Genomic DNA, 20,739 nt, shown 5'->3' with positions numbered 1-20,739 from the left:
CACACTCATGTTTTTTTTTTTTTTGTTTGTTTGTTTGGTTTTTTTTTTTCCCCTTTATGCTTCCCTGCATCAGAGTAGTTCCTTCTTTATAAGGCAAATTGATTGAAATTCCGTGCCTCTGGTTTTTATTTCTGGATATCTAGGAGCTGTTTCCTCACTACTAAAATGGTTTGGGGTCTGTTACTAGCTCCCTTACAAATTTACTTTCAGGTCTAAAACTAGGGTTAGAGAAGAGTGTCTTTAACATGAGGGTCTTGGGATTTAGATAGATAGAATGAAAAACCATTAAATTCAACCCCCTCATTTTATAGAGGAGAAAAATCTTCCCTCACTTAAGCACTTATTCCAAGATTCCAGAAAGGGAAGAGATCAAATCCTCCAATTCCAGAGTCAGCATCCTTTCCTCTGTACCTTCCTTAAGAACTTGGCTTAAAAGTTTTTTAGTGGGTATTTCTTCTATTCATACTATAATGGATAGAAACTGAGAAAAGATAGAGACTGTAGAGTTTTAATATTTTATTTGAAAGGGGGAGATTTACTGGAACCAAATGGATCCATTTTTTGGTCCCAGGGCTGAATGAGACTAGCATCTCCAAGAATCCAGCAGGGCATGTGAGGCTCCCATGAAATACACACACACACACACACAACATACATACATACACACACACACACACACACACGTGGTCGGGGGTGGAGTCAGAGCACTGAGACTGTTCTGACAGGGTGGAGGGAAGTACCAGGCAACTGATAAGTAGGGAAGGTCTGGGGTCGTGATGTCTAAGATAGAAGTTCTTTCTCCTTGTCTGGATTAAACATTTACAATTTATAATCTTAGTGTAGCCAGCCCTAAATTATATGAGTTCTAATGATCAGGAGGAAGGGGTGGTGTTGCAACCAGGGGGATTGATGCAGAACAATTAGGAGCCAAGGCAGAACAATTTAAGGGAAACTGAGGCAGGACAATTAGAAGGGAACTGTGGCACAACAATACAAATTGCAAAATCCTCACAGATAGAGTTTGTGAAATCCTTTGGTTAACACTTCATTACCCTAAGGCCATGTTCACCTTTCTGAAAATAAATAGCATCGTCTTCAGGTGACAGTTAAAACAGCCCATAGGTAAAGCCTTTCCAGTATGATGGGACCTTCTCAGCTCATGTTTGGGTAGCATGGCAATTGAGAGCTTAGGATCATCTTCACCTCATGATGAAATATTAGAAGAACAATATAATGAAGATTTAAAAATCTAAAAAGATAAAAATCCATATTATGGAACTTAATGCAGTATGATGTCTACAAGGTTTTTCTGCTTGCTACATTCTAACCTAGTCATACTATGTCCAGAGCATTTGTTGTTGAGTACCAAATTTTTAAGAGGAAATTGATAAATTTCTTAGATGAGAACATTAAAAACAACACCATTTGAAGAAGGACCTGGGAAAGGACCATTTAGATTAGATTTAGAGAAGAGATTTAGGGGTTCTATGTTGCTTATTTTAAAGAACTATCACATGCAAGAGAGATTTAATTTGTTCTGCTTGGCCCCGGTAACCAGAATTAGAAAACATAAGTGGAAGTTACAGAAAAGGCAGATTTCGGCTCAGTGTATGTAAGAAAAAAAATAGGAATGGGGCATGTCCAAAAGTAAAAGGAGCTATCCTGATATCCTAATCCTTCCCCTCACAAGAAGTTTTTAGCTGAAGGTTATAATTTCGTTAAATGGAGTATTATAGAGGTGATTCGTATTTGCATTAACTGATTTCTGAAGTCCTTTTCTGCTCCAAGACTAGATTGCTTCTTATTCCATTTTTTCCCCAATAAATGTTTGAAAAGTTAGCCCTGTTCCTGCTTAGTGAAAGTGTTTCACCCATTTCTGCATTTAAAGGAATTCAGATTTTTTTTCCTTCCTAGGCCTTTCTACAAAAGGATACCAATGCCAGAGGCAAGGAGAGCTTTTTAGTTTCCCTTAAAGCCTTGTGTCCCCAGGCTGTTAGCAGAGGCATAGACAGATTGGATACAACCAAAAATTATGTTTTGACTTGGCCTTTTATCTCTCAACAGCAGGGTAATATTAAAGACAATACTTGGTTCAAGCATTTCCAAGTGGAATCTCTATAAATGAAATTTGACATGGTTCTCCTAAGTCCCATATGCAGAATCTTGGCACACTTCAATATGCTTACAACAAAATAAGAAAATCTGGGGAGGCAATGTAAGGTAGGCTGCCTGTATATTGACAAAGGAGGACAAAGTGTATCCCTGTACTATAGGTGTTCCAGCACTCTTACAAAGAGTGTCCCCACCTCCCACTGTTCTGAAACAATCATATTTTTGTTTGGAGTTTCCTTAGGCCTGATCTCAGAACGTTTAGTACTAACTTGCTGAGGAGGAGGGAAAATTTCCCTACTTGTTTGGCTAAGAGATTTCTGGAATTGTCTCTCTTTGGAAAATTAAAAAATGTGTGTGTGTGTGTGTGTGTGTGTGTGTGTGTGTGTGTGTAGTTTTGAAGAGTTATGCCCCTTGTTTTAAATAAGAACATTTAACAAGTGTACATATGTTAATTAATTGTTCTATACTACATCATAATTTTCCTTTTGTTCATATCACTAAAGGCAGCCCAACTTAATTCAGGTCAATGAAATCAAAATTTTTAGTATCTGCTGTATGCAGAGCTGTGTACTAGGTAATGTTAGTTGTACTTCAGCCCTTTCACTCATGTCTGACTCTACATAATGAGTTCATCTTGTCAAGGATACTAGATTTCTCCAGTTTGCCATTTCCTTCTCCAGCTCATTTCTCTCATAAAGAACTCAGGCAAACAAGAGACTTGGCTAGGATTAGACAGATACTAAATGTCTGAATTTGAATTTGAACTCAAATCTTTCAGACTATAGACCTAGCACTCTATCCATTTGCTACCTAGCTGCCTCCAGGAGGTGCTTAACAAAATTGTATTTATTGATTAGAATTAGTGGGAAAGGAAAGGAAGAGGAGGAAAAAAGAGGGAAGGGAAGGGAATGAGCATTCATATACTTACTATGGCGTGATCATATACCACTTACTACCACTGTGATAAGTGCTTTTTAGAAATATTATATTATACCATTTGATCCTTACAACAGCACTAGTAGATGCTATTATTATTCCCATTATACAGATGAGAAGACTGAGTCAGAGGCTATCACTTCACTAATCTCACATGGCTGATATATTTCTGAGTCAATCAATTTTACATGTTCCTGACTTTGGGTCCACCTCTTTTATCCATTGAATCATATAGTTGCCTTGGTATAGAAGTAAAAATTTTGTTAACTAAAAAGTTGGAAGAAAGAATAAAAAAAGGAGAGGAAATATATAGGATTTGAGAAGGGGGAGGGAGAGAAGGAGGGAGAGAGGGACAGAGAGGGAAAGAGGGAAGGAGGGAGAGAAGGAAAGAGGGAGGGAAGGAGGAAAAGATACCTGTATGTGTATGTATTTGAAGTCCTGCTCTGTGCATAAACATTATTAAAACAAAGCAATTTAGTTTGCTCCATGGATAACAAAACATGCAAATAAAAAGATAAACACAAATTTGTTTTCTTTATTTTGTCAGACATTTACTCAAACCAATAGGCTTCTAAATCATGTTGAAATTTTCCCTAAAAACACTGATTTTTGAGAGTAGACATGTGTGTTAGCATTCTGTACATAGTCTGTTATTTGTATATAATGCCTGCATTTACTAAAAGGCCATTACATTGACGTCGCAGCTGTCATGCTCAATTTTATGCACAGTCCTTATGGAAATGAGTAAAAGAAAGCACTTATTCTGGCTAAGGTCTTTAGTAGACCCTATCACTGAAACTGATCAAGAAAAATCATTCCAGAAGAAACTTCTATTAACACACAATATATGTTTTCACCATTTTAGCATCAGCCTGCTTGATTTATGGAGAAAAAGTGCTTTTCCAAGGTCAGCCAAGAACCAATGATCTTTTGTTCTATTCTTGTTCTTCATTTCTAAGTTTGTCAAACTGAGGAAACACCTATCATACCTCATGAATGGCAGATGATAATAGGATTCTGTAACCACCCATGAAATAACCTTATTGTCTTTGGTTCTTAGTATTTCTATTTTATGATGATTTATATAGCAACCACTTCCTTTCCATTTCATAAATATCATGTGCCTAAAAAAGCAAAAATAATCTCTTCATTTTCACAATTCAAAATATCTTCTAGTATAAAGACCCATAAGCCACTGTCCCAAGAATTTTAATGTGAGATACATTCATGTTTATACTATTTTTTCATATATCCAACCTCTTATTAAAGGTATTTCTGGTTACCCTCTTCCATAGCTACTTCTCTTCAAAATACTTTGCATCCCAGTTTCTTCATCCAAGAAATTATAATCTTGAGCTAGATAATTTTTAAGTTGCAGATCCCTTCCATTTCTAACATCCTATAAATGTTGGATCAAAATTTGGACTATCTTTGTCTATGAGTAAAACATACATTTAATTATATAGTGATTGGATAAATCCCACTGGGCCACCTGATGCACTGCTAGATTGTACTATATTTATATGTGCAGAAGAGTGGACTCTTAACTAGCCAGATTTTCTTATATTTCTAAGATGTATTTCCCCAATAGATTCACATAAGTGATGTTGTACTATATTTATATTATCATTTCTTAAAATGCTAAAGGAAGTTTTAAATAAGAATTATAGCCTTTTGAAATAAAAACAACTCAAAATAGTAGTCAAGCAATAATATTATACCCCTTAAAATAACTAAAAAAGCAGACTTCAGATGTTGTAAAATAAATTTACCAAATAATTACAATAAACCTCTATGGCCACTGTAATTTCATCTGAAAATTATTTATCTCAACAAGTGATTAATGAAGCTTTAGTTTATGCTAGTTGCTAAGAGCAAATGCAAAGATGAATTCTTTCCCTCAAGATTCTAGGGACTTGAGCATCAAATCCCTCCAAGTTTGAGCATTCTCTAAGGCTTTTGGATAAAATTCCCATTCCATTGTGTTTCTCTACTGTTGGCTGCCATTAAAATGTTTCCCTGTTCCATTAGGTTGCTATAAAAGAATATTTCCTTTGCAGGTGCAGGAAGTAAGAAATGAAAGAAATAAGAAAGGGAAGAAGGGAGGGAAGAATAAAGAAAGGAGAAAGGAAGCAAGGAAGAACAAAGAAAGGGAGAAGGAAGAGAGGAAGGGACTTGGAAGGAAGGAAGAGAGGGAGGGAGAGAAAGAAGGAGAAAAGGAGGGAGGAAGGAAGAAAGGGAGGGAGGAAGGGAGAGAAGGAGGAAAAGAAGAAGGGAGGGAGAAAGGGAGGGAAAGAAGAAGGAAGGAAAGTAGAGAAGGAGGAAGGAAGGAAAGGAGGAAGGAGGAAGGAAGGAAAAGAGGGAAGGAGGAAGAGAAGAAAAGAGCAAGGAAGGGATAGAGGAAAGGAGGAATGTCCAAAGATAGTTTCCCTATCTCCCATGGTCCCTGATGAGACTGAGATTAGACTTAACCAGATTCATTAGTTCCACCAAGTTCACAGACAAATATAGCATAGCTGATTTCTATCTCAGCTACCACTGGGTTGGGTCCCAGACGTTGTTTCTCAGGACTTTGACAATAGACTGGCTGGCCACAAAACTCAGCATGGACTTCACTTACAGAACCCTGGTGGCTTGCTCTCCTAATATTTTGAATTTCACAAGGTTACTGGCATCTGTAATTTCCTTCACTTAAAGCAGAACAAAAAGACATATCAGCAACAGAAGCAAGAGTAGGACCATATGCTTTTGAAAACCTGGCTATTGCTTCTCTTCCTGCTGAAGGTAGAGTCCTTGATTTCTCAATTTTATAATTTACATATTAGGCAGGGAAAAATGACACAAAGAAAGAGTTTCTTGCTAACTAGAGTCACCCATTGTTAATCCAAAAGGTCTTTACCTTGTGGATAGTAGACCAAACACAAGAAATGTCTTTTTCAAATTAATTAATTAATTAATTTTGAATATATATTGCTTTATCAATCATGTTGGGAGAGAAAAATCAGAGCAAAAAGGAAAAACCATGGGAGAGATTTAAAAAAAAAAAGAAGTGAACATAGCGTGTGTTGATTTACATTCAATCTCCTTAGTTCTTTTGCTAAATGCAGATGGCATTTTCTGTCCAAAATCTATTGGGCTTGCTTTGGATCATGGAACCACTGAGAAGAACAAAGTCTTATTTAGCATATTCCTGCTGTTGTTATATACAATGTATTCCTGGTACCATTTGTTTTGTTCAATATTATTTCATGTAAATCTTTCTAAAATCATTTTGTTCATTTTTTATAGAACAATAATATTCTATTACTTTCATATAATGCAACTTGTTCAGCCATTCCCCATCTACTTATTTCCCAATTTTTTGCCACCACAAAAAAAGCTGCTACAAAATTTTTTGCATATGTGTGTCCTTTTCCCTCCTTTATGATTTCCTTGGGATACAGATTCAGTAATGACACTGCTGGGTCAATGCACAGTTTGATAGCCCTTTGGGCATAGTTCCAAATTGCTCTTTAGAATGCTTGGATCGTTCACAACTCCATCAACAAGGTATTAGTGTACAAGTTTTCCTGCATCTCTTCCAACATTTGTGATTTTTTCTTGTCACTTTAACCAATCTGAGATGTGTGAGGTATTATCTCAGAATTGTTTTAATTTGAATTCTCTAATCAGTAGTGATTTAGAGCATTTTTTCTTATGACTATAGATGGCTTTAATTTTGTCATCTGAAAATTGTCTATTCATATCATTTGGCCATTTATCATTTGGGGAATGACTTGTATTCTTATACATTTTACACAGTTCTTTATATAGTTTAGAAATGTGACATTTGTCAGAAACACTGGCTGTAAAAATTTTCCCCAGCTTTGTACTTAACTTTTAATTTTGGTTGGTTTTATTTGTTCAAAAGCTTTTTAATTTAATGTAATCAAAGTTATTTATTTTGCTTTTCATAATGTTCTCTAGTTCTTTTTTGGTCATAAATTTCTCCCTTCTCCAAAGATCTAATAGGTAAATTATCCCTTGCTGTCCTAATTTGCTTATGGTATCACACCTTATGCCCAAATCATATACCTTTGACCTTATTTTGGAATAGGTTGTGCGACATATAGTCATAAGTCGATGTAGACTTATGTGAATTTCTCACATATTATTTTCCAGTTTTCTCAGTAATTTTTACCTAATAGTAAGTTCTTATCCCAGAAGCTGGAGTTGGGGGTTTATCAAATGCTAGATTACTGTAGGCCTTGATTATTGTGTTATGTGTATCTAATCTATTCCACTGATCCACCATTCTTATCCAATACAAAATGGTTTTAATGATTGATACTTTGTAATATAGTTTTAGGTCTGCTACTACTAAGCCATCATTCTTTGTAAATTTTTTCATTCATTCCTTTTTTTTTTCTTGACTTTTTCATTAGTTGTAACTTTACCCTTCTCATTTTTGATGCTGGTGATTTTTTTTTTCCTTCTTTCCTTTTTCTAATCAAATTACCTCAAACTTTATTTCTGTTTTTTCAATAGAAATGATTGAAAGTCTTTTTCTTCATTGAAAATCCATTGCTTCCCCTGAAAAATGATGCTGAAACTCACTGGGTAGTTAATTCTTAGTCATAATCCTAGATCCTTTGATTTCCAGGAAATATGATATTCCAGGTCCTCCTATCCTTTATTGTAGAAGCTGCCAGACTCAGGGTAATCTTGAATGTTGCTTCTTGATATTTGAATTTTTGTCTGATAGCTTGCAGTATTTTTTCCTTCAGATTGTAATTCTGGAGTTTTGCAGTAATGTTCTTTGGAGTTTTCCTTGTGGGATCTCTTTCCGAAGGTGATTGATAGATTCTTTGTGGATTATTTCTCCCTCTGTTTCTAGAATATTGGGGCAATTTTTTTCTTGATGATCTCTTAAAGAATGCTACCCAAGCTCTTTTTTTTTTGTTCCTGACCTTCAAATAAATCAATAATTTTTAAATTGTCTCTTCTGGATCAATTTTCCAGATCTGCTATTTTTCCAATTAAGTATTTTATATTTTCTTCTATTGTTTCATTCTTTTTAGCTTGTTTGACTGATTCTTGATGTCTTAGAAAGTTTTTGGTTTCCATTTGTCCTAGTCTACTTTTTAATGTGTGATTTTCTTCAGTTAGCTTTTGTATCTTCTTTTCCATTTTGTTAATTCTACTTTTAAAGGTGTTATTTTCTCAATGGATTTCTTTTTGCATGTGGCCAATTGTATTTTTTTAAGGAATTACCTTCCTTTTCCAAGCTGCTGACTCTCTTTTGCATACCTCTAATTTTTCTTATTTTTCTTCTAACTCTATATTTGCCTTTTAAAGTCTTTTATGAGCACTTCTAAAAAGCCTTTTTTGATTGAGAATGAGATTCTCTCATTTTTTGAGATTTCCTCTGTGGACATATTGTCCTCATCTGAGTTGGCATTTTGATCTTCCCTGTCACCATAGTAGCTTTCTATGGTCAAGGCTCTTTTCTGTTTCTTGCTTATTTTCTTTCCTTTTCTTTTGGTATTTCCTCTTTTTTTATCTTTATATTAAGCTCTGTTCTTGGGGTGAAGTGTATACTATCCCAACCTTCTTGTGCAGTTCTGAGCCTTGGCTTTGAATATAGGAGCCCCTTATATTTGCAGGGGGTAACTTTATCTGCTCTTTCTAGGAAAAGTCTGGTTTTCTATAATTTGCCTTGTGAGCTGGGAATGGAGATTCCTCTACTGGTTTGCTCTGCTCCTGAGCCAGGACCGAGGATCTCAGTTGCTGATCTGCTGTGATTAAGATCCTCTCACTGGCTTTCCCAGAATCTGACTGAGCTGGGATGAATATTCTTTTCATCTCAATGAGACGAACCTTTCATAAAGTTTTTCCAATCTATCCTGAACTGGAGAGTGGTTTCACTCATGAGTCTGTGTTCGGAGGTGTGGTTCCATGTAGTTTTCATGGAAAACCAGGAGAGTTTGAGTAGCTTCATGATTTTACTTAACCATTTTGATTCCACTCCTGGAAGCCTTTCCATAAAATGTGTATATATGCTCTTGAGTCTGAGGTGATTACCTCAGAGGGGTATTCTCTGTACGCTCACAAGAACTAGATTCGCTGGATACTCTTCTGTTATACACTCCTTCACTGCATCTCTGATCTTATCAATATAGATATTGATCTATATTGCCTCCAATATTATTGAGTCCTTCAATGCTGTTTCAGTCTGAAACACTCTGGTCCACACCCTCCCACAAGTCTCCCAAACACATTAGGTCTTCTAGGCACATATACAAAGCCATATAATACAAAATATAATGAAATACATTGAATTCTATGAGTTCTGAGAAGAGAGATCACTCCAATTTGAGTGAGTAGCAAAGGGGAAATAATGAGTTTAGATTTACTCTATGGTTTTTATTAAAGGAAGGAAAGAGGGAATGGTACATTGAAGAGGTGAATGTATCATTAAGAAATTTCAAAATAGAGAAACCTAAACATTTAAAGGCAGAAAAGACAAGCCCAGGGAAGGAGAGAAATTGACAATGTGGAGAATGGTATGGTGAGCAGTAACTGATGTAAAAAAAAAAAAATTTCAAGGAAGCAGGAAAAAAATAGAGTGAAGGGCATGGGCAATCTAATTTCCTTCATCAGTATCTTTTTTAATATGTTTGTCAGAAACAAAAAAAAAATCATATTTATTATTTACAAAGACTTCAAAAGATGCCTTGAGAGACCCGTCTGTTAAAACAATGAAAATTTTACTTTGTAGTTAATAAATATGAACTTTATGTTTCTGACCAACATATTAAAAATGAGCTTTTTAATCACAGGAGATTAGATTGATATATTAATTTCTGTTGTTTTATCTTTTTTTATCTGAAAAGAAAAAGGAATCAAGAAATAGAAGACTGGGATAGAGGAAAATAGGTTCTTTAGACTTGAAAGAATAAATTATGTAGAGGGAAAGGAGTTTTCTCATCAGAGTATAATTTTACAGCTTACAGGAAAGGAATAGTATATATGTAAATTGTAATTCCTGCGTTAATCTTGAAAGATGAGATTTATTTAGAAATGTATTTCACACCAGACCCTCAGAATTAACTGTAATTTACAAAAAATTTGCAGCAGCTAATTTTCAAAACCTCTGCCTGTACTGCTCTTGACATTTGGGATTTACTTCTTAAAATTTAAGGTACAACTAAAATTCAATCTCCTTTGTAAAACTTTTCCAGGTTGCCCAAGCCAGAAGTATTCTAGTCCTTCTCCATAGATATTTATCAAATGAACAAAATGAATGAATGAATCAGTACATGGGCTTTATGTCTTTCCACCCTTCTTTGAGCTTAAACAATCTGCCAGTTGTAATCATAATGAACTTTGAAATCATTGCCTTGATTACATGAACAGAATGAGGAAAATGAGGTGGATTATTTTTTTTTTATTTCTTCCAGGTGGTGTGTTTTCAATGCCTGTGTCTGAATCATATCATTGATTTTTCATTTATTTTATCTGATCATCACCATCCATCTCTACCAAGAACAAAGGAGGAAAGATCAAGAAAAGGTTAATATTAATGTGCATGCTATGTCTTAATAGAAATTAAGTTGCTTTCACAACCCTTTTTTCCCTGATGAATTGTATAAATGCCTTAACAAAAGCTAAAAATCTGTCAAATATGGATATCCTCTGAAATGGGTGATATAAGAGTTCAGATTGCTTCTATGAAAGAAGCAGTATTACCCTTAATCCATGTTACAATTGGAGCTAAGAGAGCTGAACTAGTATGTTCTGACTCTTACTGACTAACAGTGTGGCCTCAGAGAAATTAACAATAATTAGTGATACCAATAATTAGCAATAATAACATGTTTATACCGTAATTAGTGATTTGCAAATTGGTTTTGAATTCATTTTCTCCTTTGATCTTTACAACAACTCTGTGGGTTAAGTAGTACAAGTACTGTTATATATCCATTTTGTAGGTGTGGAATCTGAAATTTGGAGAGGCAGCAATTTTTCCAAAGTCATATTAGAATTCCTCCTGTTCCTGTAACCCATCCCTTCATCCTGTATATATGGGAATTTTTTGCTAGATGCCAGGAATATAAGGTGCATTCCCTGCTCTCATGGAACATACACTCTACTGACTCTTAGTACTTTTGCTGTAACCCTCCCCGCCAAAAGGCTACCTTATACTGAGATTCAATTTCTTCATATATATAAAGAGGATAAGAATATTTACATAATCTGCCTCATAACATTATTATAAATATAAAATGGCATAATGGAAGTAAAGAATTTGGTAATTCCAAAGCACTTTAGACTCTAAAATTAATTTTTGTTATATTTGACACTGCCTTATTATAGGATTACTTCTGACTCCTTTCAGAAGTCCCAGTTAGAGTCACCTTTTATATCACATTCTGCTCTATGGTAAAAAAATAACCTATTAAGATTGATAAATCCACCTGTTCTTGTAATTCCTTGCTCCACCCATTTTAAAAAGTCAGCAGACAGATTTTCATTTTGCTGGAGGGACAAGTCTGGATAATACAAACTTCTCATACTCTCAATACTCTCATCAGCTGAGAAGTTATTTTTTATCTATATGCAAGTGGGCAGAATTTCTTTTACCATCTAGGAAATACCCTTTTGCCAAATGAGATAGAGATATATTCACTTTCAGGAAGGTTTCAAACTGAATGCTAGAAACAAAAATACATATATACATGTGCCATGTACATTGCATACATAACATATATATGTGTAGATGTGTATAATATATATATACATATACATATATATATATTCTATGTACACGGAGAGAGATAAATAATAATGTAGATGTTATACATACACATGAGTATGTTTGGTCAGTCATAACTATGGGAAAAAATGAAGATTGAAGATAGGATTTATTTTTGGAGTACCTTTTTTTTTTTCCCCTGAGAAAATTGGGGTTAAGTGACTTGCCCAGGGTCATACATCTAGGAAGTGTTAAGTGTCTGAGGCCAGATTTGAACTCAGGTCCTCCTGACTTCAGGACTGATGCTGTATCCACTGCACTGCCTAGCTGCCCTAGTATTTTTTTAATGTTATCAAATGAACAAATGAATGAATGAATCAGTACATGGGCTTATGTCTTCCCACCCTTCTTTGAGTTTAAACAATCTGTGGATTTTTTGGGTAGATATTTGAACACTGTCTTTAAACTTTTTAGGTGTGTTTTTAAATTATATATCTTGAAGTTCTGTTTTGGAGTCTTCAGGTTTTCTAGCTCTAACAACAAAAATAAAGATACGAAATTGTTGTACAGTAAAGTGGATGATGGATACTAGGTATGTGGCCTTGCTATACCTAATCTGGCAATATTTTACTGCTTACTTCGCCTTTGTACATAAAGATGAACATATCCTGGCTGTTTTTTACAGCTTAAAAACAAACACTCACACATAAACAAAAACCACAAACTGATGGCTCTTTAGGTAAATGGTGATTGCAAATATTGCTTCAGTTAGATAGAAAGAACTAATTACCTTGTGGCAATTTAGAATGTTATCTCTTTTCTTAGTAAATCATGTTAATCTCCTAATTTTAGCTAGTATTTATGTGACACTTTAAGAATTACAAAGGACTTTATATGTGTTATATCATTTGTATCAATTATATTATTCCTATTTCTTCTTCTCCTCCTCTTTTTTCTTCTCCTCCTCCTCCTATCTATAATCAATGGAGAGAATTCTCCATGTGAAAATTCCCTTTATTGTTGTAGCTTAGCAGTTGTTGTCTATTTTGTAATCTTAAAAAGAGCTACTTAGGACAATAAGAGAGAAAATGTGATTGCCCAAAGCCACATTACAGAAAATATGTTTCAGACATTTGTCTTGTGTATACACACACACATCTGAATTAAAAAAAAAAAAAAAAAAAAAAAAAAAAAAAACATGTTATAAATATCAAATGATTATAATAAAAAGCATGGTGAGTAAAATCAATGTAAGTACAAACATAAAATAAGTCTATAACTACAAATGCTAAAGAATACAAAATAGAGTCATGATCAAAGTTAGTAGGCTTCATATAAGAAGGAAGTTTTGAGATAATGAAAATATTAATGGGAATGTGAAAGGGGGCAAGGAACAGGATGATGGAGGGATAGAAGAGAATAAGATGCCAAGTAATCATCCTGGAGGAATTATTACCAGAATCAACTATTATTGAATGGTATATATATGTGTATAGAGAACTGAATTTGGACTCAGGAAGACCTGGATTCAAATTCTACTTAAAAGATTTAGTCACCATAGGTGATTTCTGTCACTCAGGTTATCTTTTAACTCTTGACTCATCTTCAATCTCTTCCTTTGTAAAATATTGATAAAAGCACTTATTTCACAGGACTAATATAGGGAAAAAATGAGATAATACACATGAAGCAAACTTTTAAGTACTATGAAAATGTATCATCATCATCATTATTATTCAATAAGTCAGTGTCATAAAAATAAAAGAGTTGAACCAAATATCTAGAAAACTTTAAGATTATTTCTTTGTTAGTATAGGTTTCAGTCATTCTTAAAAGAAAAAAAAAAAGGCAGTGGAATGAGAATAAGTATAATAGTGGTATTTTTACAGTAGTTGAGTTTTTCAAAGCACATTACATGCATTATATAATCATATCTTTCTCAAAATATAAGCATAGGAGGAACCATATACTAAGAGAAAAAAGAAATACTGTAGCATTTCAGACAAAATTCCCAGGGTTAAAAATGCTATGCTAGAATATAACTCTGTTCCCATACTGTTTATATCTGGAAGGTAAGATCTGAACTTTGTCAACTCTTCCATTCTTCTACAAATGAGGGTAACTGTAGGCTTGGTAAAGCTCTGAAGGATTTATAAACTTAGTAGGAGTTTCAGGCCTACATAGAAGTCTTTTAAAAATCCTTACTATAAACATAAATGTTGATTGAATGGATGCAAATTAAAGTTTCTTAAGATATCAGGAGGAACAGAATATACATATATACATGCATATACATATGTGTACATATATGTGTGTGAGTATACATACATATATGAACTCTAATAGCTTAAGCGTATGTTAGGCCTTATCTACTATATATATGCATATAAATGTGTGAATACATGTGGATATGTGTACGTGTACATATATGACTATATATGCAAATGTATGTGAATATATGTGTAAGTATATATGTATATAAAAACATATATACATGGGGAGACAATGAGGATTTTAAATAGCTTAAAACTGTACTAAGACTTTTGGGATACATAAACATATATGTGTATAAACATATATACTATATAAATATGTATATGTATATATATATTTATTAATCTCAAAGTTTTTTTTTTTTTAAATCATTGTTAGTACATAATAATTAGGGGAATTAGCAAGAACAAATATAATATTTTTGCCTCAGTACCCATGGACCCCTGAAAGACTAGATAAAATATGACTTGAGAATTCATTACTTTTTAGGATAAATGAAGTAGAATAAATATATATCATTTTTCTTCTCTTCATTTGCTTCTTCTTTTAAAAAGGATAAAATAACACCTCTTTCTCAGAGTTCTTGGGAGGATAAAATGAGATATTTGTAAAGCCTGAAAGATATCGAATGGCAAATAAATGTTTATCCCATAATTCTCCCTCACACCATGAACAAAATAATCAGTCAAGCCCAGATTTTTAGTATTTTCCCATTTCTTATGCAAAAATCTACATACTGACATTTTAACAATGATCTGCCCATTGTTAGTCATCCTGACCTACATCATGGCACTGGACTCAGGTGACTATAGAGGAGAAAGTGAGACTGATGTCTGCACTGCTTTGCTATACTTAAATACAACTCATTTACAAGTCACATCACCCTCCTGAAGTAATTGTCTTCTTCAAAAACAAAGGACAAACAATGTAATATACCTATCTCCAGCACACCATTGGCTCAAACTGTTTACTATAGTTTCTGAGAAATGGTTAAGCCCTTCCTTCCTATCTGTTCTCATACTTTCTCTTCTAAATATTTCTCTTCTGGGACCCCATTTATTCTGAACATGTATGTGTGTATAGAAACATTAGTATCCTTGTGAATAATATTTCTGAGCAGGATACTGGATTAATTGAGTACATAGATATTACTTATAGTCATATTTCTTAAGGTTAAGTTTCAGGTGTTACAGAGTTATTTTGTTTTTTGTTTTCCTTCCCTTCTAATATTCTTCCCTTGGAGTGGGATGCACACAGAACAACTGTTTAGTAATGAGACAAAGAACTATAAAACTGAACACTAGAGAAAAATTGTGCCTCTTGAATACAACTATACATTTAAGTACTCTGGAATACAACTATACACTTAAGTAATCATACTTGGGCTCTTCTCATTCAAGGACCCCAAGTCATAGGCCCTTGAAAATTTCATCAGCTTTGAATGTTTCTTAATTATTTCATTGATTTCAATTCAATAGACATTCAATAAGTTTCTAGGATTGTTACATTGATAACTTGATCTCAGCATCTAGTATAACCTTTCACTTTACAGATGAAAATATTAAATGTATATATAATATATGTGTTTGTGTGTATACATATATACATATAATATATACACATGCATACATACATATACATTTGCTCTGAAACCCCCAAAAAGGATCAGAAACATTAAATTATTCCTATATGATTCTTTCCAGGGATTTCAAATTCTTTGTTTAACAAAAATAAAAAATATTTTTTCTCCTGAAAATGTTTTCTTGTCTGTAGACACTGTGATAGGTGAAGAAAGATCACCAGGCAAAACATTCTTACTATTATAAGAATCAAAAATCCTTTTCTGAAAAACCTGACTGTTTACAAAAGAAAACTATTTATGCTTAGAAGGTAATTTCTTCAAAAAAATGGCTCAGGAGAGTAATAAAATGTCTACATTTGGTAGTAGGAAAAATGTCATCTAAAAAGCTAATGGTAAAGTAGAAAAAGATTTCTTGAAAAACAAGTAAGAAGAGGGTAAATATAATTCTTCCCTTAAATGACAAAGACTACAATAATAAATTTTTATATTTTTATTGCATTTTACAATTTTTTTCATTGAAATTATGCCTATTATCTCCCTTGATCATTACAAAAAAATCGATGAAATGGACATTTATAAATATGGAAACTAGGTTGCAAATATGAAAGCAATATCTGTGTACTTATAATTCAGCATCTTTCTTAGCAGGCTATTTAGGAGATTACTACCCAAAAAGCAGATGATACCAGGGTACTAAATGTATTAGATTGGGCATTATTTAAGATTTGACCACTTTAAATAATATTATATTAGCACATACCAAAATTTCTGAGGTTTTTTTTTTTTTTTTTTTTATGAGAGTTATTTCATCAACTCATCCCTTGTCAAAATAGAAAGAAAAAAATAAGTTCCATAAAGGCTTCTTGTTAACTGCAGAACACACTATTTCTAGTGTCTAGTAACTTGCTGCACCAATGGGGCCATCTGTCAGTGATTAATATTCATTTTTTTTTTCAGCCCGGCACATGCAGTGATTAGCCCTTGATTCATTGTCAAGGCTGCAGAAGACACTGAATATAGAACTTTTGTAGGTCATTTACAAAGGTTTGGCTCTACAAACAGATTGCAGAGGCCATCTACCTACCTTCTACTTTCAAGCCAAACTGTCAGCAGCTATACAAAGTGACCTAAAGTGTCATCTTTTTTTTTTAATAAGTTAAGATTAAATGGAGATCTTTAAGTTACTGAGTTGCCTTGCTACCATTGCACCTGTGAAAAACCCATACACATACATGCGCAAAAACTTGTACTTTGGCTCCTTAAACAAGACTATATTAAGGTCACAGTGCTTAGAGAACACAATTCAAAGCAAAAATTTAAGGAATATAGAAAGAAAAGTAGCCTTAAAACATTTCCCAACAAATCTGGTACTCACAATCCCATAAATACTTAAGCCATCAGACAATCATAACAAAAATGCATAAGGACAAAAAAAACATAGAACAAAACACACACATTGGGAAAATATATGCCTAAAAAAAAAGTACTTGTGTGTAGGAACAACTCATGCCCCAAACTCTACAGAACCATTGATGTCATTTGATAATGTTATGCTGCTTCTGCCAGGACAGTTCCTGATATAATTGGTCCTCCTGAAGAACCAAGGACAAACAACAATCTAATCTACCTGTTCAAACTATGTCCAGTATACCACTGGCTAGAACTACTTACTATAAAGTATCTGGAAAATGGTTAAGCCATTCCTATGTGTTTTCACACTTTCTCTTCTAAATATTTTTCTCATGGGAACTCTCTTAATCCTGCCCAATCATATTTATCATCTTATATCAGTCAGTTAATTGATATTCACTTATTAAGCCCCATATTAAGTACCAGTCACTATGTTAGACTCTGGAAACAAAGACAAAAATAAAACTACCCTTGCCATCAAGGAGATTCTATACTTACCTTCTATAGTTGGGGTTTTATCGTACTCATATGAGTATGTGCAAAATAAATGTAAGATAAGGGTAGAAGGTAGAAAACAGTACCAAGGAAGAATAAAAAAGACTTGAAAGTAGCAATTAATCTGATTCCATGCTAACTTTAAAACCATTATTGAGGAACCTATGAAGCTTAAATTTATTAAAAGTTCCATTCATGTGAACTTCTTGGTGTTTTTCCATGGGTCCAAAAATTTTGGAATATGTGATACATACCAAAGTGTCATATTATTCTTTATGGATGCTTTAGAAACAATTGGCTATAATTTTTAGAATAAGCCTTGGGCGAGAGAGCTCTGAAGCTGAAATAGAAAAGATGTGGATTTCAGCTGGGCATGTCTGAGCCTGATGTTGCTCTTGGATTAACAGACCTAGCATTTACTGTATATTGCCTACTTGTCTATTGGGATTCTTTTAAATGGTGTACATATTTGCACACTACCAGGTGGCTTACAGGAAAATGAAAAATGAAGTATGAAAGAGATGTCTGAATAGAGGTTGGCATGTTATACTTGCTTAGGTGAAAAGAGAGATTTTTCCATACTCTAAGATGGAATGGTTCATGTCGGAAGACCTAAAAAGCATTGTCTAGAGTAACAAATTCATAAAGCTATAATGTGGAAGGCATTTAAATAAAGTCAGGCTGCTTATCACTCTATTTCCTGCCACCAAAGTCTAGCAAGCCGTGAGCGAATGGAAAGTTCATGGATTTAGAATCTGGAGATTTGTGTTTTCCTCTGTCATGCTATTAAAAGACATCTTAGTTCATGTCTTACCTTGGTTAGTAAGGCAAACTCAAGAAATAAGACCAAAAGGAGTTTATTAGCACCCTGAAGCATTAAGCAGTTGGAGTGTGGCCAGCCCAAAATTCAAACTATTCTGCTTTTATAGACAGGAGTAAAACAATTTCCATATAAAGGTAAAACAATCCTGATTGGTACATGTTTTCAGGGTGGAGATCAGATTACTATCCCTTGAGCTTCCCAGTTTTGCCCTTATAACAGCTTCCTAGGGAAATGGGATTAACATTATTAAGTAACATTAGAGCACCTGTGAACTTCCTTCTCCTTCAGGCTGGCTGGCCAAATGTTCAAAGGTTAGAAAAGGTTAAAGCATGGAGTTACTCAAGCTGACTGTACCAGTGACTGACCATGCAGTGACTGACATGACCATAGGCAAGTCATTTCATCTCTCTGTGGTCCTCAGTTTCCTCATCTGTAAAAGGAGGGGGCTACCTGAACTTTAAGATGAGTTCTGGCTTCTGTGATTCTTTGTGTTACCTAATAGTTCACCTCCGGGTTTGAAGTAATGGAAATAACTCTTTTCTGCTTAGCTCTAGCACAGTTCATGGCTGAGTCATCCTGGTTTTATCCTGTTATAGATAAAAACTTCTTATAACCAGTGGTCAGGAGAAATCTGATTTAAAATTTGTTTGCTTATGCTTATAGATTCTGGGACTACTGCAAATTGCCACTGCTCTGTTGCTTCTATAGAGTCTCTCTCTTCCTTCCATGCATATGCCACAGATATGTGTTCTAAAGCACAAATTAGCTTTTTATTGCTCTGCTCAAAAACATTCAGTGATTTCCTTATTATCCCTTTAAAGTGCAAAGAGAAAGCATTTATTTAATCCCTGTAGGGAGAGGCTCAACACACCCAGGAAGCACCCCAGCTCCAGCCATGTGCTCCATCTGACCAGCAAGAAGTAGAACATCTAGTTAATTAGGTAAAGACCCAAGCCTTTTCATTGGATAGACTAAAAGGAAGTAGCCATTATGTGACTTTCTCAAACCTGAGGCCCAAGACCTCATCTTCTGGCTCTGGGTATAAGGATCATGTGATTTAGGCCTAGTCTCATAAACTAGTCTCATAAACTGAGAAAACTTCATCCAATCAGTTCCATTCACCCCTTTTCAAAATAAAATACTATTTGGCATTTACACTCTGTTGCCAGTCTACCTTACAAGGATTATTTCATGTTATTCACCTTTCTTCCTTATGTATTTTATTTAGCTAAAATGACCAGCTTGCTGTTCCCAAACATTAACATTAGCACTTTGTCTTCCACCTCTGTGCCATTTCAAAGGCTGCTCAAAGCCTGGGTTTCGTTCCCTGTGCACTTCTGACTAAGCTTCCTTCTCAGCTCAGCTCATGTGCTTCCTATTGGAAAAGCCAGAGCCAGAACTCCCTAATTGTTACTGATCTCTTCTAGAGACTATTCTGTGTTTACTTTATCCATTTACTTGTCCCCTCAATACAATATTAGCTCCTTGAGAAAAAACAAAACAAAACTGATTTTCTTTATTTTTTAAAATTTTGTCTTTGTATCTCCAATTCTTATCATAAAGCCTTGTTTCTAGTAAACATTCATTAAGATTCTGTCGGAAACTTTATCCTTTCTACTCTTGTACTTCTCACACTCCAATTAAAGGTGCTTCCCTGCCTTTTGCTATGGGTACAAAATTTCTAGTTAAAACTTTGTTGAATTTAAGTCTCACTGGATTAGGGCAAATTGACCCCACTGGTTTCATCCTCATTTGTTCGGGATATAACTGGAAAAAGCAGAGGAAAGACTTGAAAGAAAAATTTTCAAATCTAGGGTTTAAAAAAGAAGGATTTTGTAAAAGCTAAGCAGAAGAGGAAGTTTGGAGATTCCTTTTCACAGATAGTGAGTATGCAATTGAGACCAGACACTGGAACTATAAACAGAAGAGGTCTGTGATTCCTAATTCAGATAAAGTGGAGTGGCTAAAGCAGCCTGAAGGGTTTTCCCACTTGAATGGCTTTTCTAAGCCTTTAGAAACTTTCTTGGTAAGTAAAAGTTAAAATCCAGACTTCGATGAAGTTAAATGATAATTGATGGTAGCTGAAGTTAAAAGTAGGGAGCAATGAATTGAAAAATCTGTATCCTTAGTGTGGATATAGGCAGTTATGTGAAGCTGTGGCTTGAACCAGGTCTGAAGTCAAAAAGACTTGAGTTCAGATATAAATTCAAACTCTTCAGGGTCATGCAGAGTCAGATCCAACTATAACAAAAATTATTCATGTAGCACATTTAAGATTTGAAAAGTACTTTAGATTTGTTTTATCCCTTAGTTTTTGCAACAGCCCTGAAAGGTAGGTGCTGACTGAGGATGAGATAATTTAAATGACCT

At 34.3% G+C, this 20,739-nt stretch overlaps 1 protein-coding gene across 3 annotated transcripts in view; it reads left to right on the top strand.

Annotated features, from left to right (window-relative positions):
- Positions 1–20,739, top strand: part of CHRM3 (cholinergic receptor muscarinic 3) — a 661,423-nt gene that overhangs the window by 550,578 nt on the left and 90,106 nt on the right. For 2 of the 3 annotated variants that reach the window (XM_051993533.1, XM_051993532.1), the window contains one exon: positions 10,491–10,602. The exons of the other annotated variant lie outside the window; for it this stretch is intronic. The gene's annotated coding sequence lies outside the window, so the exon portion shown is untranslated. The remainder of the gene's footprint in view (positions 1–10,490; positions 10,603–20,739) is intronic. 3 annotated transcript variants of the gene reach the window in all.

The sequence above is a fragment of the Antechinus flavipes genome, chromosome 4, assembly GCF_016432865.1.
Source record: "Antechinus flavipes isolate AdamAnt ecotype Samford, QLD, Australia chromosome 4, AdamAnt_v2, whole genome shotgun sequence".
In the NCBI taxonomy this organism is placed as follows: domain Eukaryota; kingdom Metazoa; phylum Chordata; class Mammalia; order Dasyuromorphia; family Dasyuridae; genus Antechinus; species Antechinus flavipes.
The sequence above is the reverse complement of the archived record's forward strand: the minus strand, read 5'-3'. Positions and strand labels throughout refer to the sequence as shown.